The sequence below is a fragment of the Camelus ferus genome, chromosome 6 (assembly GCF_009834535.1).
Source record: "Camelus ferus isolate YT-003-E chromosome 6, BCGSAC_Cfer_1.0, whole genome shotgun sequence".
Taxonomy (NCBI): Eukaryota; Metazoa; Chordata; class Mammalia; order Artiodactyla; family Camelidae; genus Camelus; species Camelus ferus.
The window spans coordinates 12,236,026-12,255,509 of record NC_045701.1 but is presented as its reverse complement, the minus strand read 5'-3'; the positions used below and the strand labels follow the sequence as shown (position 1 = coordinate 12,255,509).

The following is a 19,484-nucleotide window of genomic DNA, read 5'->3' as shown; positions in this document are numbered from 1 at the left end:
GGCAAAGTTCCCACCTCATAAGCTTCTAGGATATTACTGTTAAACCTCCTTTCTTTCAGGTTGCTTTGTGATTTATTATATCTTGGTAATTACATGCATTTCAGATCTGGCATTTCTGAGATTATTGAAAATGCCAGTCTGAGTCAAAAAAGAGCCAAATGCAGGTTCAAACTCTAGAACATAATAAACTGCACCCCAGAAATAGTAAAAATAAATAAGAGGACACTGTCTTTATTCATGAGTGAGCCCTCAAAGAAGGCAGACTTTTTCCTGTGACAAAAATGTTGCAGACTTGTCTCTGCTTCTTCAGGGCTATTTTCATTTTCTAACCACATTGAAGATAACGCCACGGTAGGTACTAGGTAGGTGCCTGATCTGTCCTTTGTGCTGTCTCCTAGTGTCCAATGAAATGCTCCGAATACTCCTTTGGATGTGATATGTAAACCCAGGTTACATCTTGGGATGGTTCCAGAAGGGAGAAAAGAGCTGAGTCATAGAGCATTGTCAGGAGATCCATGACTCCTTGAACCCATGATCCCGTAACATTTTCTAAACTGTACAAATACGAATGCAATTCTAATGCATCTTATTAGCATAGTGTCAGAGCTTTAGTCCCAGAGAATGTGAGTGTACAAACACTCTGCTTTGCTGTTTCAGGTATACGTTTTAGCATAGACGTCACACCAAACAACTACGTATGTATGTCAGTTTAGGTGTATGGAATTTGGCACATGTATTTGTTTTGTAATGTGTGAATTGTAAGGCAACATTAAAAATGTATAGGGGGTGGAAATAAGAGGCTTCATTATCCCAATAATCCCTGACAACGTAACTTATTTTAGCCTTGGTCTTTTTTTTTTTTTTTTTGCCACCCCCACTTTCTGGCTTTTTCAGTTATTTTTGCATAACTGAAACTGGTAGGCTATAGACATGAAATGGCTTTGCATTTTCTCCATTACCTACAACCATGCTCTGTGGAAACTGTTTCCATCTCCTCCTACCTGCCCTGTCATCCCCCAACTACCCCCATTCCAGCAGGATCAGGCCTGAAGGACCCAAGATGTAAAAGGAGCTTAATGTGCCCTTTGCTCCCCTTCCCCATCATCTCCTAGATCCCTCTCTGCTTCAGGGTTTTCGGGGCAGAAACTGGCGGGGAGGTGGGAGATGTCTTCAGTGTCTCTTTTTCAGCTGCATCCAAATACTGCTTTCTGAGGGTCCCCGTGCTAGGGACCCCTCTATTTGTTCAGCTCCCTGATGAGTGGAATCTGCCCCAGGTCTCTCCCTGACAGTTGATGGCTCCTGCAGCACAAACTATGGCTTCTAGCTCTGTGAATATTCGCTCCTAGTGTCCAGCCCTCTGGAATGGGGTCCCAGCAAGAAGGCTGAAGCCCACCTTCCAGTGGGGTCCACTTGAGTTCATCTGTTCTTTCCATGTCTTTGGTGAATACAGGGACTTCTCCACTGTCACCTGCCATCTCTCTACAGTTCTCCTCTCTACTGGCTCAAGTAGTTGTTTCTACTTCCAAATTGGGGGAGGGGGAAAAGAGAAATACCGCCGCCTAAGATAGCTTAACCATTGTTCAATCAAAGATGGAGGCCAGCCAAAGTCTTCGCTATGTCACAGATGCAGCATTTCTGAGTTTCCATACCCTTTCTTCTACTTCTGTCACAATCCCATCTCGGTACTCATCACCATAGACTGAACAGTCAAGTTAGCAACAACACCATATCCTTTATAAAGTAGTGAGGGGAAGGAGAGATGAGATGAAAGTTCTTTGGATATGAGAGTTCTTTATGAGACAACCGAAAATAAAACAGATTAAAGGATACCATCTCCATTTCTTTGTTCTCTCTTTGGAATAGGTTTAGATGTCCTCTCTCTCTAGTAGTAAAGAAAAAGAAAAACTACAAGGGATAGAGTCTCATTAGAAATTTATGAGCCACAGAGTTCAAATGAAATATCAATTTGGGAAAACAAACTGTCTCCTCTCCTCTTTCTATTTCAAATATTGGAAAATAAACAAATGCAAAATGGATATAGAAGTCATCTTATGTTCTCAAGTGAAACTGAGAGTTCAATTTATGAGAAATGTTTATCAGCCTAGCAATGTACTGCAGTAACCAAACACCATTCTTGCTGCATTCACTTCACATTTAGGAGCATCACCTCCAAATGAAGCCCCACACAATGAGGCATATATTCAAAGCTGAACATAATGTCATGTACCCAACTTGCCCTAATATGGTGGTTACCAAGCAGAGGTGATTTTGTCCCCCTGGGACATCTGTCATTATCTGAAGAGCTTTGGTTGTCTCATCTGGGGGTGGTGGTCGTGTTAACTGGTATTTATAAGTGGAGACCAGGGAGGCTGCTAAACATTGTCCAGAGCACAGGACAGCTTCCTCCAACAGGAAATTATCTTAAGGCTCCAAATGGTAATAATGCTGATGTTGGGACACCTTGCTCCAGCACTAGACTGAAACAAAGTGAAAAGTGATGTAACATAAGTCATGTTAGAAGAGGAAAAACTTGGCTTCAGAAGACAGAAGGGCCAAGGGGAAAACTGAATTAGGAGGAGGTAGAAAGAGAAAGGTGTTCTGGATGCCGAAACTGTCCAGGAAAGTATATACTTGCATTCTTAATTTTAAAATCCCACGTGTCAAGCATATCGACAGTATATTCTTATTAGGAAAAAATATTTATTTTGCCTTTAAAACAAACCTCACCACATTACCATCTATTTTTGTTCAGTAGATATGGATAAAAAGTGTCTTAGATTCCCTTGCACTGTTAACTATTTTGTATAACATTAGTAGAAATTATTTTACTTTTTGTCATAATTACCACAGTCTTCCTCTTCAAATTGACCCTATGATTTAAATGGGATAGTGAGCTTGAAAATTTTTACTTTTTTCTTGTTGTTTCTCAAGGATGTGTTACTTACAGTTTTAGAAACTGGTACAAAATTCATTTCTCACCTCTTGATTATAATATTTATCATCATAAAAAACAGCTTCTTGAAAAGCTATTTCATTATACCAGGGGCCCTTTGAATATTTCATGCAGTAGCAGACAGTGAAAAATGTATAAACTTTAATATATTAAGTAGAATTTTTTTCAATGGATAACACAATTTGGAATGAGACACCAAATGATGAATTGCTGCGTTAACCTGTGTCGGGCTTGAGGAACCGAAATCTCCAAAGCTTTATAGACAAAGGGATTTTTATGTCTGAGTTACAACTGGCTCATAAAAAAATTGACTACGTAAGTTAAAATATATGAGTTGAAATGTTTTTATTCTATAATCTGTCCTCTTTTTAACTTTTTATGAGTAACATCTTTGAGTGCCTCCTTATTTGAAATTTCTTAAAATTTAAATCCGATCAATTTGGTCATTAGGATAGCCTGTTTCCTGCTAAAGCGGAGTATAATATATTTAAATCTGAAATGGAAATCAGATAGCTACTGATTCACACTTTGGAATCTATGACTATGCTTCAATACATTCATTACATATAAAGCATTAACTGTCTCTACTTACGTCCCTCAAACTGTAGAAGGTATGTCCGTAAGTAGAAAAGACACCATTTTCTCAAGAGGTTCACTGTAAAAAGAGTCTCTTCTCATCAGAAATGGAGGAGAACTGAACATGAATAATATAGAGTCGGCAGAGGAAATGGCATCAAAATAAAGAAGTTAGCTTTGAGTCAGGGTCCATAGCTGAAACTTCACCTTGATGCCACGTATGGGAGAAAACGCTAATAAGTGTCTTCACCTTACCTGGGGAAGTAATATTCAAATCCATGTAACCAACTTCAGTGTAATACTGATTTGAAAGCACAATCAGAAGTGGTTTCTCATTTTGGATAATAAGCCTTTCCGACATAACCAGAGATCCAGAGTCCCATCCAACAGATCAGTGCCTCTGTCTTATCCCTGGGACAGTGGGATTCAAGCAGCTAGCACTGCCTTCCAAGACGAGAGGTTGAGCATTCCTTAGGGAAACAGTGGAAAAACTGAGGAGACTTTATGAGGTTTCACTCTTTAAACATTGTGGTTGGTCTGATGACATCTGAACCTGATTGAGGCTTTTCAGTAGAATCAAAAAGCTGTACACAAATAACTTCAGTAAGAATGGTGATGTGATACGGTTCTGAATCCACTGAATCCTATCCCAGGTAAGAAGTGGCAAGTGTTAGACAAGGTTACAGTAATGCTGAGCAATGCTGGGCACCAAAAGCAAGTTGTCCACCACTGGGCTGTTCTTCCTACTGACCTTGCGAGTAACCCCACCAACACTTGTCGGGTTAAGAAACGAGTTGCAAATAGACTAAGAAACTTGCTGAAGTCATGTAGATAAGAGGCACAGACAATGCCCTTTCTACTACTTCACACTTAATTTAATCAGCAAAGAAAGCAGAATGTATTACTATTACCTCCTCCAGCCCAGACTTTCCTCTCCCTAGTTTTGAATAACTGGGGTTATTACATCATCCTCCTTACTTCTCACTTTAGTATGACGAAAGCTCCCTTCTGTTTAGGACATAATCTTTCAGTTGTGCTCCCCCCCCACCCCATGTCAGCAACAGACTGTAACTTCAAAGTTCTAACTTCTTCCTTTGCTTCCCAGATTCCTTTAATTCTGGCCCCAGTTACTGTGCATGTGCAGTGGCCAGGGCACCTTTTGAATATTAATTGAAAGTCATTATACTGCAGGAATCCAAGTTGAATGTTAAGAAAATGCATCCTGCTTTCAGAAAACCCTTTTTAATAGAGCTTGGTTTCATTCGTCTAGAGTCTATTCTGTGTGTCTGTGTGGCACTGCTTTGGTCTTCCCTCTCCATGAAGCTCCTCTCCACCCTTGTCCCCGACCAGCAGAAGTACCATTTTCTAACACCTCCCTTTGCACAGAGCCTTATCATGATTGCCAATTTACATTTCTCTCCTCTCCCAATGTAAAACTCAGGAACACAGGACCTTGCTTACTCATCCTTCAAATCTAAGTGCCTGGTACAATGCTAGACACAAAGTAGGTACTTAGTAAAATTTAGAACAAATATAAATGCTAGAAAATTAAATGCAGAAAATTAAGAATTAAACTCTTGCAATCATGATGTTCTATTCATGAAACTGTTTTCTGTTACATGAAACTTAAATGCAACCAGGGAGAAATGAAATATGCTTGTGGGTTCTGTTTAGGTCATGTATCCTTTCATCTGACTCTTTTTTAGGAGCACTTACCATGCGCCATCCTTTGTGCTAGATGCTAAGTAAACTACAAAGAAAGGCTATGCTGAGTATCTTCCATCTGTCCCTTCTCTCTCCCTGTGAGACTGGGCTGTGTGAATTACCGCTGTAGACTCAATCTTACTCCCTATCTCCCAGTTGGGTTCAGCCATCTGGAAGCCTCTCCAAAACTCCTTGGGAGTACGGTGAGGTCAGGGATTCATTCCCTAGGCTCCCTCTGGGCATGAGCCATTCATTCAGGCTGACTGTGTCCTTTGACTCCAAGCCTCTCAAAGTTGCCTTCCCTAGAGAGCTCTCCTTCTGGATCTCAGTAGCTCCTTCTGCCCTCAGGCTTTAGGGAGTATGAGTGTTAACAGCCCCACTATCCCTGCCTTTTCCCTAAGCCCTCACTTAAACCTTCACAAAATTTCTTTTCTTAAACCATCCGCAATTACCCTAATTTGAATTTCCATCTGTTTGCTAGTGATACCCTAACTGATACAAAGGCACATCTTCCTGGCTTTGCTAGGTTTTTCTTCCATGCCAACTCTTTCACTGGGGTCATCAAAGATTAACATTTTAAAATAGGCAAGTCAAGCATCAGAATAATTATCTTTGGAATGAGGAAAAACATTACATTTTGAAGACTGAGCTGTCCAAAATGAATAAAAGAGTCTATTAGCTTTTCGCTCAGAAGCATATTTCCATTACACTCTGGACAAGTCATCAAAATCCCAGATCCCACTTTCTCATAATGCAGTTCATCTTGCCCAGTGTTTCCTCTTCTCTGAAAATCGGAAAGCAGACTGAGACAACTGGGAGTCATTGGTGAAATCATTCATAAAATTTAAGATTCTTCACAGCCCAGAATAAGCAGGTGTTTGCTGTATGTCATGTAATGGGGAAGTTATCATTCTTTGTGCATTCATCTGAGTATATGTATTTCTAGGTCAGGAAAGGTGTACTTTCATTGTTGCTCCATTCATTTTTTAGCATACATAGTTGAAGGCTTATTTTTTCCAGAACACTACCCATACAACTGTGGGGGAGGGGAAGGGGCCATCTTCTCATTTCTCAGCTGGGTGAGAACCAGATCTCATTCCAAGACTCTGAAGAATATCAGTGTTATTAAAACACTGCTTCCTCACTTAAAGCGCTGTTGGTTACATCTTAAAGTCTAAGTTGGATTTAAATAATTCTGCTAGCGAGTAATGTACATATTTTTCTAAAATTAAAGCAAAAAATTAAACAAAAATCAAAATTATTTGGTTTCTAAAACAAAACAACAGCAAAAAAAAAAAACACTTGACATTTGGAATTATATTTGAAGATCTAACGAATAACCACTCACATTTGCAGTTTGCTATGGTTTATAGGCTCTTCAAATACCTTTTCCTCACTTAAGTCTGAGAACAACCCTGCAGAGTCAGACAGAGGTCTCTGGATTATTGGTCTGACATTCCACACTGCCTCTGGGTGCTCTTTTGAGAGGATCATTTGACTCAAGAGCAGTAGATGTCACTGAAGTGATCTGAGCAAGGGTACAGTGGCGGGGTGGGGGGACACTGAGAGGAGACAGGACAAAAGCAGGGAAACAGGTTGGAGGCAAGGCTGTGAAAACAGCAGTGGAGCTGTATGAGCAGGTTCAAGATGCAGTCAGCATGAGCCAGGGAAATAAATCTTGTTAAATTAATAAAATTTTAGGATAAACAGTTTCTTTTATAGGGTTCCATAATAAGGCAACATTTACTTCTGTGCAGTGAAATGATGGCAGGGTTTTTTTTTTCTGCCTGCTTAGAATGTTTTTCACTGTCCAATTATAAAAAAAAGTCCAGGTATTACTTTTTGAATCATAATTTTAAAAGGAAGAAATAGGAAGAACACACTTTGATGTGCAAAGTAAATTAGTTGAATTGAATACCAAGGTATAATCAGTTCAAAGTGGTAGATTTTGAAGTCTTTCAGGGCCTTGGATTTAAATCTGTGGGCAAGAATAAAAGCCCGATTAGACTTTCTCCTTAGGATTCAAAGGATCTGAAAATTGCTCTCTGGCTGGGAGAATTGTGTGGAGTATGAACTACACACACACACATTATATTTACAAACATATATACGTAATATATGTGTATGTAACTTAATCATTTATAAATCTTATTTTATGAAGAAATTGACCAGAGTCATTTTGTCATGCATTGATTAAAATTAAGCAAATGCTAAGTCAGTGATAAAACAGGTATTCTTAAAATTATCAAATACTTTCTTATCATGGTTAATTGTAATACTCTTCAGTGTTTTTGTCATTGCTGTTATTTTGGTTTTAGGACTGACTGGAAAGTGAAACAGAGGTTAGAATCAGTTGTTGGGAGTTTTAGGGAAATGCTGACAAACCGAGATGTCAGAAAAAAACATTCTTCAAATCACTGAGTCAAGAAAGCAAAATGCAGTACAGTCTCTCTGGATCCACTAAGCCATAACGTCTGTTTTTATTCACTGAGAACAGGTTTCAGCGACCAGTAGGGTCAGGGCATTAATTGAAAATTGCAGACTATTGCTTTGCAACCTCCATGTGCCCTTGATAAGTAACCTCCAAGAAAAGATATGGGATGTTTTCTTCAGTTATCCCTGGGCACAAGAAGTTAAGCTTTGCTATTAAGTGTTTGATTTATCTTAGAAAAAGAAATATGAACTGTGTTAAGTGGCATGGAAATAGTAAATCTCCAACTTTAAAGGTTGAAAGTCAAGCTTGTATAAACCTATGGCATTAAGGTCTCTGTTTATTTATGGAGAAGAAGGGACAAGAAATTGATATATTGGTTTAAACAGAGGAATGGGGAACCATGCAGTCATGTCCCAAGCATCTGCTCTACTTCTGCCCGGCTGTATGACCTTGGGACAAGTCACTTCACTTCTCAAAGCCTCAATTTTCCCATCTGTAAAATGGGCAGCATAATAATTCCAAACTCTGTTGGGATCACAGTGATAATACACATGGAGAGCTTAGTGCACAGCGATCTCTCAGCAACTGTTCATTCTGAAAAGTGCCTCTTCTACAAACATGAAAAAGAGGAGCTAACTTAGGATGCAGCAGTCTGAGCAAGGAAGCCAGTAACCGTATGCTGCCCTGTGACTGTACCTCCACGTCACCATCGGGCTCTCAGAGGCACTGAGACGCCTTCAGCACTGACACCTGAAGAAGTCACACCTGCAGCTTCTGTGAACTTCTCCGTACATGCCACGGTCATCAAATAATTGTCTATTTACTGAGCCCTTGCTGGCACAAAGCACTACGCTGGGTGAGAGACATGTGAAAATTCTGCTCCAAGGAGCTTACAGTGAAGCTAAAAACAACAGAATGAATGAGGGGAAAGAATCACAGAAGGTAGTTTCTGCTAACAACCAGACGAATCTAAAAAGACCGAGTTCTACGGGCTTTCAAGGAGGGAGAAATGACTGTGGGCAGGAGAGTTGGGAGGATTCAGAGAAGTGTGGCTCCAGGTGGGCTCTGAGAACAGTGTGAGGTTCAAGTAAGGGGAGGAGAAGCGGGAGGCCTGCCTGCAAGGCCCGGAGGCCAGGCCTGGAGGGAGAAGTTCTTCTCCAAGTGCAGCCCCAGAGTAGCAGCGTCAGGGTCCCCTGGTGTGCCAGTCAGCTCAGACCGTGGTAACCGAATGCCACAGGCTGGGTGGCTGAACAAACAAATACTTTTTCTTACAGTTCTGGAGGCTGAATGTACTAGATGATTCAGTTTCTGGTGAGAGCCCCCTTCCTGGCTCGGAGGTAGCTACCACGTCACTATGTCCTCTCCAGTGTGTCTTCATATAAGGACATGAACCCTCTTGGGTCAGGGCCCCACTCATATGATCTCATTTAACCTTAATTACTTTCTTAGAGGCACTGTCTCCAAACACAGACAAGTTGAAAGTTATAGCTTCAATATGGATTTTAGGGGGACACAAGCATCTGATCCATTAACACCTGAGAACTTGTTAGGATTGCAAAATCTTGGGCCTCACTCCCACACCTGCAGAGTCAGAAACTCCAGGAATAGGTCCCAAAAGTCTGTGTTTTAACCAGCCCTCCAGGAAAGTGAGTTGAAGAGCCACCAGAGTAGAGTCTGCAGGGAGGAGTGAATGAGGGGAGACGGAAGTAATAGGTTGTGGTCAGAACTTGGAGAACTTTGGATGTCAGACCCAGGAGGGTAGAGACTGATCTGTCCTCAGGGAGAGGCCCCAAAAGAGGGGAGGTCAAACAGGTTACCCTAAAGCACTCATGCGGCGCTATCTGTGTTTGCACAGGAGGGAAGGAGGGAAGGAAGAGAAGGAAGGAGGGAGGGAGGGAGACAGGAAGAAAACCTTTTGGAAAATAGGCTTGCAGTTTAAAGATTCACAGTCTAAACACAGTAATAGCAGGAACAGGTAAGAAGGGATGAATATGAGTACCGTGCAGGAGGAATCACAGGTCATTACAAAGCCAAGCAAGCAAAGGAGGAAGAGTGGTAAACCCTGGGAACTTGCAGATACGTGAAACCTACCACTGACTAAAATACGGAAGGGTTGCTGGGGAGCTGTTTTGAGGCAAATGATCAATTCAGTTTTATCTACTTCTGTCAATGTTAACCACAGGACACAAAAGTGACTGCCCACTGGGCATATGGGAGATGCCATGAAGGGAGCAGTAGTTCTGCTGTACGTTCAGGGGGTGATGACTGAATCCTGGGGAGTGGGTGCAAGCTCTGAGGGAGGGTATCCAGCAAAGGAGGATGAGCGAAGTCAGAGCAAGCCAGTGTTTAGAGGAAAAGTGTGGCCCAGAAAGGGAAGGTGAAGGGCAGGGCAGGGTGGTGCCATTTGAGCACTTTAGCTACTAGTGCTTTAAAAGATCTCTTAAGTCTGAGCACTTCAGAAGGGACATGTTTGCAGCTCACTGTGAGTCCTCTAGATAAATCATCAAGCTCGTGACTAGGGTCAACTAAGAAAATTGCAAATGATGATCATCGCTGCTGTTAGCCTGACTCACTGGGAAGTTGGGTAGTGGCCTCCAGCACCACCTGAAGGACCTAAGGGTGCTGGCCATTTATGTGTACTTAAGAAGTGAGTCACCTCATTTTGGGTTTCTGTGACAGTAAACGTGTGGTCCTCACACGTTAGTGCACATGAGAGTCACCTGCAGGGCTTGTTAAAACACAGACTGCTGGACCTCACTCTGAGAACTTCTGATTCACCCAGTCTAGGGTAGAGACCAAGAATATGCATTTATTTATTTTTAAATTAATTTTTCTTTTTTAATTTTAAATCTGCACTTTTTTACTTTTTACATTTTTTTGGTTTTGTTAGGAGGGGGAGGTAATGAGGTTTGTTTGTTTATTTATTATTAATTTTTTAATGGAGGTACTGGGGATTGAACCCAGGACCTCATGCATACTAAGCATGCACTCTACTACTGAGAGACACCCTCCCCGCTAAGAATTTGCATTTATGAGAGGTTTCCAGGAGCTGCTGATGCTGCTGGTCCAGGAACCACACTTTGAGACCATTCTGTAAGCCTTACACAGAGGGACGCCCTATCATGAGGCCACCTACAGCCAATTTAGGATGTTGGCTGCAAACTAATTGCAGGTAATTTTTTTAGTGTTTCCAGGCTGAAACCTCTAGTTAAGAGGAACACTCAGGAAGCATAAGAACAAAGTATGGACTCAATACAAATGTTTTTCCCCCTCAAACTAAAGCATGTTTTACAGCCTCAAAGGAAGATCCTCATGTAGATGGCACCAAAAACAAATAAACCAAAAACAAAAAGCTAAAATACAGAAAGGCCCTTATTGAAAGGAAACAAAAACATTTTCCTGTTTGCCAAAGTTGACACTCAGGCTTGCATATTTCCCTCAAGTTCTCCTCATATTTTAGCTCCCACTTAAAATGACACTGCCTTTTTATATGTAATAGAAAAACCTAGAAACAATTCCTGCCTGTTATTCCAAACAAAAGGGATGATTTTCAGTTATTTTGTTTACTTTTTGTTCATGAACAATATTATATGATTTAAAAGCCAGTTTCTGTGGGGAAACTTGGCTGTTTTTATATATTTTTATATATATATATATATATTTATGGTGTAAATTTTTATGATAGATTTAGAACATGTTAGCTCCTTCGAGCTCTAAGTTGCATCGCTGTCTTGTAGTATGCAGTTATGCCTTGTTTCATTTTCCACTTGAAGTCATTTCATTTGCCTGGCTTATAAACACCTTGAATTCTCTTTAACTGAAAAGGCAAGGTAAAGTGATAGAGTGTCCCGCTTAGCAATAATAACCCCCAAGGTAGAACTAAACTAAGCAGAGCAAAACCATAGCCAACATATCCTACATCATTAAAGAAAGGAAAGAAGATGGCACTGAAGAGGCAGGAAAGTCACCATGAAGAAACTGAAAAGAACGGAAGAATAGGCAGATGGACTGGAAACGGAAATGAAGAAAGTCGCTTTTTCTTTTCTTTTGGAATAAGCCAGTTTGGAAATGAGCAGGACATTGTGACAGTTACTCAGACGGCAAGGCTAGTGAGTCCTAGACAAACGTGGTCCACATGCGCATCAGACAGAGCAGACCTGTGTATCCCGCTAGATCCTCTCAGTGACCCTGTAAGGAACACGAGACTACACCCATTGTCAGGTGAGAAGACAGTGGAACTGAGCGCAAATCCAAATGCTTCAAACTACTAACACGGCATTTTTCATTGAGCAGCCGACTAACCAAAGCTTTTATCAGAAAGCTGATTTTTCAGACATTGAGAGTAATGCTGTGTACATGTGAGTGACACCAGTTTTGGCCTAGAGTCACTGCTCCTCGTCACTAGCCTATCACTAGCTATTTACAGCTACACATGAGCACTTACGCCAACCTCAGAGGTTCTCGTCAAGAAAAGATAAATCCTAGGGAGGAGGGTACAGCTCAGTGGTAGAGCGCATGATTAGCATGCAGAAGGTCCTGGGTTCAATCCCCAGTGCCTCCATTAAAATAAACAAACCAACCAACCTAATTACCTCCCCCAACACACACACACACACACAAGATAAATCCTGAGCAAGCTCCTCTGCACTAGAGTCCTTCCCCTACTTTTGCTTTGACGTTGTATCTTTTAAAAACTTCCAAGGTAATTTCTATTTCTTCAGTATCTCCTTGCAATCATTGTTACCACTTTTATCTACAATAGTATAACAGGTTAAGAACCTTTTGTCTAATACTGGTAAAACTGTTCAAGTCTTGAAAAATAAGATTCTCAATGACTAAGTCACTGTGGATCCAGGACCCCGGAAGAACCTCAAGAGAGCAGTCATTCCTACAGTAATCACATACTGACACCACAAAACAGAGTTATCTACAGTGTTTTTAAGAATCTCCTCTAGGTGCCCCATCAGTTTTTGATCCATTGTAGAGGGAACAATTCTTCCCCACGTCTAGACACATTCTCTCTGGGTGTGTGTTAAGCCTGTTGTTTTATCTGTGTTTCTGTCCCCTAGGGAAATGAAGGACATCTGTGTCTTTTCTTCCTGAATATTACTTGTAACCTAAAGAAAAATGGACCTCCCACTCTCCTTTCTCTCTGGTCTCTCCCCAGCTACTGCAAGTAAACTTGAGAGAACATTAAGTGTCGGTACTATTTAAGTTAGAGATGCTGAAAAGATGATTTTCCTCTCTTGCTTTTAAAGTGGTAGCATGTTTTGATTATTTTTGTTTTAGGAAGAGATTTCATAGCTGTAACGTAGCAGGCATATAATCATCTAGTAAGCCCTTATTCTAGTAAATAATTTGAGCCAAAAGGAATGATGAACACCACTCCTACTAGAGGTCTCAGTCTGATTCACCAGGGTTTGACAGGTAAGTGTGGGACTGTTAGAGGCTCATTTCAGAGCAGCACCCGTGAGCATGGGAACATGGATGGCTCTGGTCTGCTCCTTGGCCTCATTAGAGCAAGACCTCCGTAAATCCCAAAAGGATAGAGTTGTTATCCAAAGAGCACTGTGTGAAAAAGTCTAGAAATGGATCTCAAAAGAGGCATGTGATTTAGAGAAGAAGGAATTTTCTATGAACACAATATGGTATCCCCAAGGGCAGAGTCAGGCTGTGTTCAGAGTACAGGGAAGCAGGCCAGAAGCTCAGGAACAGAAAGTCTAGTTTGAGAACAAGATGAGCTCAAGTAGATTAAATTAGATTATAAAACACCTCTTAGATGTCTGTGTCCATATAGAACTTTCCTATTTCTGAATATATCATAACTGTAACACCTGATTACGCACTACATACAGTTCACTATTTGGTGCCTTGTTTTTTCAGGTGTTTATTGACAAGCATTTCTGAATTATGGAATATCCTCCCTTAATCAGCTTTTTCTTTCATATACAAGTGTTTTTTCCTCTCTTAAAAAAAAAAAAAAAAAACTCACCTCTTTTCTACCTTAAGATAACCCCATAGATTGATCATTCATGAGATTGATGTTAGCTAAGTATTTATCATGGACTATCCCAGCTAGATACTGTGACACAGCTCTGAACACTGCCGACCCTAGTCTCCGGTAGTTTAGAGTAAATTACTTCACTCTTCCCGGCAGTTAATTCCTTAGTTCCAAAGAACACTTGGCATGTCATGCAATGGATATGAGTAAAATAAGCCAAATAAACAGAAAACATGTTTTCATGATCTGTGGACCAGGAACTCTGCTATATGCTACAGGGAATACAGAGGGCAATGCAGTGAGGTTTCTAACATCAAAGAGAAGAAAACCTCCTGGGGGATAAGGCCACAAACAAAATTACTTAATAATCCCAGCCAAGCCTGCAAGAGCGTCACAGGGCAGCCCTGTGGATTTAGAGGCAGGAGGGAGCACTTGGTGGTAGGTATGCGCTGAAGGAGCAAAGCCCTAGCTTGACACTGAAGGATCGGCAGGGTCTGTGTAGTCATCAACCAGCAGGGAGTAAAAGAAAGACATAAACATTGGGCCAAGTGATGGAGCAGCTGCCTTATTTGCATCAGTGTCTTCTAGGCAGCTAATAAAAATTAACTATGGCCTTCCTCCGCCAGCAGGAAAAGGTATTTAAGTTTTGCTAATCACAGAAAGTACAAGACTTCCCTGGTTATTACCACTGTGCTCTTTCATTTTGAGGGCATGTTTGAATGGTCCAGACAGCGCCCTTCCTCCCTACCCCCACTTTGCTGTCAGTGCTGGTCAGTTGAACAACAGGCAGAAGGAAATAAAATCATCTGGGTACCATTCTAAGGCTACCACCATCCATCTAAGGCCCTGTTCCCCCTCCAAATGGAGACATGGAAGTGGGCATGGTAAGGAAATAGTGAGGATGAGAAGTTTCTGGTCTTTGCAGGGATTTCCGGTCCTCCGCACACACTGCCCATCAGTGAGAGGGTTAACTTGCACTCTCCCCCTCCTTCTCCAGCTCCCCTGTCTTCTCCCTGCTCTCCTCACTAGCCCTTTTCTTGGCTGGTTCAGCCTGGCTTACATTCAACAGGTGATTCTTTCTCCATCAATTAACAGCTATTGAGATGAGATTAGCTCCTTACTGGCCTCTGAGGACCAAGAAAGCATCCACGGGAAGCAAAGCCATAGACAGTTTCCATGGAGCTCTGCAGCCTGGAGGTAGAGGGGCTAACTTTATTTCTCAAGCACCTTAATTATCGTAATAGCTCTTTAACACACTACTCAGAGTAATAAACAAGTAATAAACACAATTGTTTCTAGCTTTCCATGAGAACAATAGATTAATTTCCCTGGGCTGGAAGTGAGATAGTGTTAAAGCATGCAAAGAGTGGGCAGAAAATCCTCCCACCCTCAGGCAACTTCCTAGAAACGAGACACAGGAATATCCTTTAAGCGGCTACCATCATGTTCCCTGTCCCAGTCACACTCCCACCCTCCCTTCAAAGGTGACCACTGTCTTGACTATTATAGTAATCAGTTAATCAGTTCTTAGCATCTCTTTGCAGTTTTACACCCAAGAATGTTTCTTTAGACACTAGCGTTTCATCTTGCTCATTCTTTTTAATTGAAAACCTTTTTAAGTCCCTTTACTTTCTAAGTCCCTCCTCCATCTTTCTTCTTGAGAATTTATCTTTTGAAGAATACGGGTTGCTTGATTGTAGAGTCTCCCACAGTCTGGATTTTCCCTGTTGAAGAGGTAGGGTGTGATTCAGCATATCCTTCTATGTTCCTGCAAATTGGCCTCTGGCCTGACTGGACTCAAACTCCATCCCCTATTCAAAGCACTAGGTAGGACAGGTGTAGAGTGCACAGAGTATGGGTTGCTCCTGCCCCTTCGGTCCTTTCTCTGTGCACTCACCTGTTCCCTTCCAAATTCTAGCTGTCATTTCCAGCTGGTTCTCAGGACTGTCCAGTGAGTACCTATTGGCTACCGTGGGGCTCTCCGGCTCTCAAGTCTGTCAGATGTCCCCATGCTTCACTTCCAAATGGGAATCAGTTACACAAAAGCCTCGTGGCTGTTGGCTGTGACTCCTGCATTCTCATGATTAGGGGTTCTTGGGCTACCTTGGCAACAGTTTCATGGTAAATGTTTTCCTTGGGGTTTTAGTTTCACTAAGTAGTTGCTTTGTTTGTCTTTTTGTGGACTTTGGAAGATCCAAAAATTAAGATGCTACTCTTATAAAACCATCTTCCCAGAATTCTGGTATGATTTTTTTTAATCATACTCAATGTTTTTTTTGAAGAAATGATTCTTATATTTTTAATGAGAAAAATACTTGATATTCATAAAATCACTTAACTGGCAACTTTGAGAAAACATACTTATTTTATACATTGAGAGAGTCTTATCTGGCTGTTTATCATTTCACAGTTAAATTGCTGCCAGATCCCTGTTTATAGCTCTGACCTCACTCCCAGCCATATACAGAAAATCACTTCTGTTGCTAATATTCCAGTCCAGATCTATGACCATTCCCACCCCAAGTTCATACACAAATGGTAAAAACACAAAGAACTTCTCTATTTCAATAGACTTTGCAGAAAGCTCACTCCTGGGTATGATTTTATCTTTCTACCTGGCTACCTGAATATACCATTTCCACTGTCTTCATTACCAAATTCCAAGTGTCCATTCCCACTTATTCACAGGTCCTTTTATCCCTACAGGCTACGGGTGCCTGAGACCCAGATTTCCAGATCTTTGATTTGCTTCTGATGCTTTGACCCTCAGCTTACTGATCTGAGACCTGGACCCTTGCCTGTCTCTTTATGGAGCTGACCTTTTCTTAATCCTACACTGGACTGGCTGGTCCCACTGCCATTCATGTCCTGGCATAAATATTATATCGTATAACACAAGGTGGCTTGCTTTTCCCAATAATATTATGTAACATCTTCATGTGTCATTTAAAAATCTTGCAAAGTATGAGTTTTAAAGAATGCATAGTTTCCTACCTATCATGGGCTAAACTACACTTAACCGTGTATCTAACACTTTTCCGATAGAGGATTACAAGCTACTCCAGAGCCTGTTCCATGCCCTGTGCTGTGTGCTGTGCGCTGTCACTGCGGCCACACTGAGCTCGTGGTGCTGGGACAGCCCTGGCGGTCACGCCGAGGAATCCCTCAGAATCCCTGTCTTTAGAAAGCTTACAGTTTACTGAATTGCATCTTGTATACAAGTAACTATAATCAAAGTAGAAAATACCAAAACCTTTAAACAAATTATAAATGAAGTTGTGACAGAGGAAAGATTTTTTCTGGTGGAGGACTCAGGGAGGGCTTCCTGCAAAATATGGCATTTGACCCCAGCCTCAAATCCTGACTTTACTTTACTTTTTTAACTATATATATATAAAATACATTGACTTTTTTAGGGCAGTGGTTTTCAGTTCTATGGCAAATCTTTCACTGGGAATAGAACCAGTGGTTGGCTGTGACAGAGGTCTAACTCTAAGTAGTTTAAAGAGGGAAATAAACCATAAGAATGCTGGCAACTCACAAGTTAGAACAAGCCACAGGGTGCAGGGATGTACTGGGCCATGGAAATTACTAGAAGCCAGTTTTTTAAATTCCTTCAGAACACAGTCTCTTATCTGTGTTTCTCCATGTGTGTTTGCTCTTTTTCAGGGTCGGATTCAATATTTTCTTTAGAAAGAAAAGTGATTTTTAATGCTTTACCCTCAGAGATGTTAAAATGATTGCCCATGGCCAAAGCTAGTAAATGGTAAAACCAGGATTCAAACCCAAGTCTTTCAGATTACAAAGTCAGATTAAACATAACAAGTTACCTATTTATGTATTTATTCTACTTCTCTCTAAGTAGGAAATAAATACACTGTGCTCCTTTTGTGGGTTATCCACCCTACAAAACCTAGCAAAGTGGCAGGTTTAATAATCAGCAACCAAATTAAGAAATCATGCTTAATTCATTTATTTTTAGACTCTATATAGTAACTGTATATTTTTATATATCCAGGTTCAGTCTTATTCAGTACTGTAGAATGATCAGTAAGTAAAACAGATGAAAGAAGATCAAGAAAAGGAAAGAAGAGAAGGAAATACAGAGGGTTTCTTGCATAAAGTTCTCTACATTCACTGTATCTACTGGGAAGGGGAACCACATCTATTTTCTGTTTCTTTTCTAACAAATGTTATTCATTCTGTCCATTACAATTCCTTCCATCTTGTTACACTGTCCTCACCAGATTACATTTAGATTAGACCAGTTCTTGATAAAAAGGTCAGAGCAATACATTACCAAGTCCTGACGCCGAAGTTAATTTGTCTGTGCCCACCTCCTGCAGAGTATCTGCCTCAAAGTGATAGTGAGAGTTACATTTTCCTATTAAAACCTTAGCCTCTAGTTCTTAAGTCTTTAGACCTGCAATGAAGTCTTAGATATTAAACGCTCTCTCAGCCATATACTTTGAATCTAGGGCTGCCTGTTGATAACTGTGGTGGTTCTTAGATCCATTTGCATTGCTGGCTGTAACAAAGCTGATTCTTTGAAAATGGCTTTCACTTCCTGAGTGTATTCTGCTGGGTAGGCATTCTTGACTGATCACTGTAAAGAAGTCAGCTCAGTCGTGTGCTCTCACCCAGGTACCTATTACCGGCTCACTGTGGACACTACACCACCTACCATCAATGCTCATTACCAATTTCCTCTCCACACTCTTCAATTACTTGCTCACATGCTGCCTTCAGCAATTTGTTCACGATATCTGCCTGGTAGGGCGGATAACATCCCGGTCGAAATGACAGCCACATCAGTGAAGTGTGTATTCTCACAGATGGGGAAAGCACAGGGTTTTAATTTAGTGAACTGAACTCACCATCCATACCTTCCTGCTCCATTCTTCCAATTTGTTTGTTTTGTATATTGAATCATTTTAATTGACAAGTGGTAGCTGTTCACTGAGAACTAATCAGATAATCAGAAGTATAGGATGGAAAAGCTAATACACTCAGCTGACTCCATCCCTACAGTGTGCACTTTTATATTTATTCTCCCAGACCTTTCAATCATGCACATAGAACACTTACATTCTTCTTTATCTTCCTCAAAACTGTGGCATGTGCATACTGTTGTGCTATGTGATTTTTCACATACTTCTTTTCATGTTATATATGTAGATTTCCCTCCTTTAGTATGGATTCATAATATTTCAAAATAAGATATATGACAATGTACTCACTATTTTAGTATTTATAAACATATAGGTTGTATCCCATTTTTTTAGTCATTATAAAAATGTTGCCATGAAATCCTTAGTCATACATGTCTTTGCGTATTTATGCAAATATTCCTGTATCCCGGGTTCACAGAAAAGAAATTGCTAGGTCAAAGGGAATTGTTTGATATTCTAATAAACAATGACATCAGTAACACGGAGGACTTTCTATATGCCAGGCACTTTTGTAAGTTCTTTACAGGTGGTAACATATAATCTTTACAACAACTGGATGAGGCAGGTGCTACTGTTACTCTTATTTTACAGACGAGAGAATTGAAGCACAAAGAGATTAAATAACTTGCCCAAGGTCACCCAGCTAATATGTAGTGGAGCCTGAATTCAAATCCAGGGAATATGGCCCAGAGACTTTCTATGCACACTCCTCCAAAATTTGCTTTCCAATTTCTTTGTTGTATCAGTTATCCCACCAACTTTGCCAATAATGGATATTATCAAAATTTTTATATGTAGTTTTTTTTAGCTTAACTTTGAAACTTTTTAATCTTGGTGTAACTTCATGATACAATAAAGCTTGAT

At 40.7% G+C, this 19,484-nt stretch overlaps 1 protein-coding gene and 1 long non-coding RNA gene across 2 annotated transcripts in view; one reads left to right on the top strand and one right to left on the bottom strand.

The window, feature by feature from the left end:
- LOC116664097 overlaps positions 1–19,484 on the bottom strand; it is a 430,835-nt gene that overhangs the window by 64,914 nt on the left and 346,437 nt on the right. The window lies entirely within an intron of this gene.
- Positions 1–19,484, top strand: part of UNC13C (unc-13 homolog C) — a 638,789-nt gene that overhangs the window by 599,437 nt on the left and 19,868 nt on the right. The gene's annotated exons all lie outside the window — the stretch shown is intronic.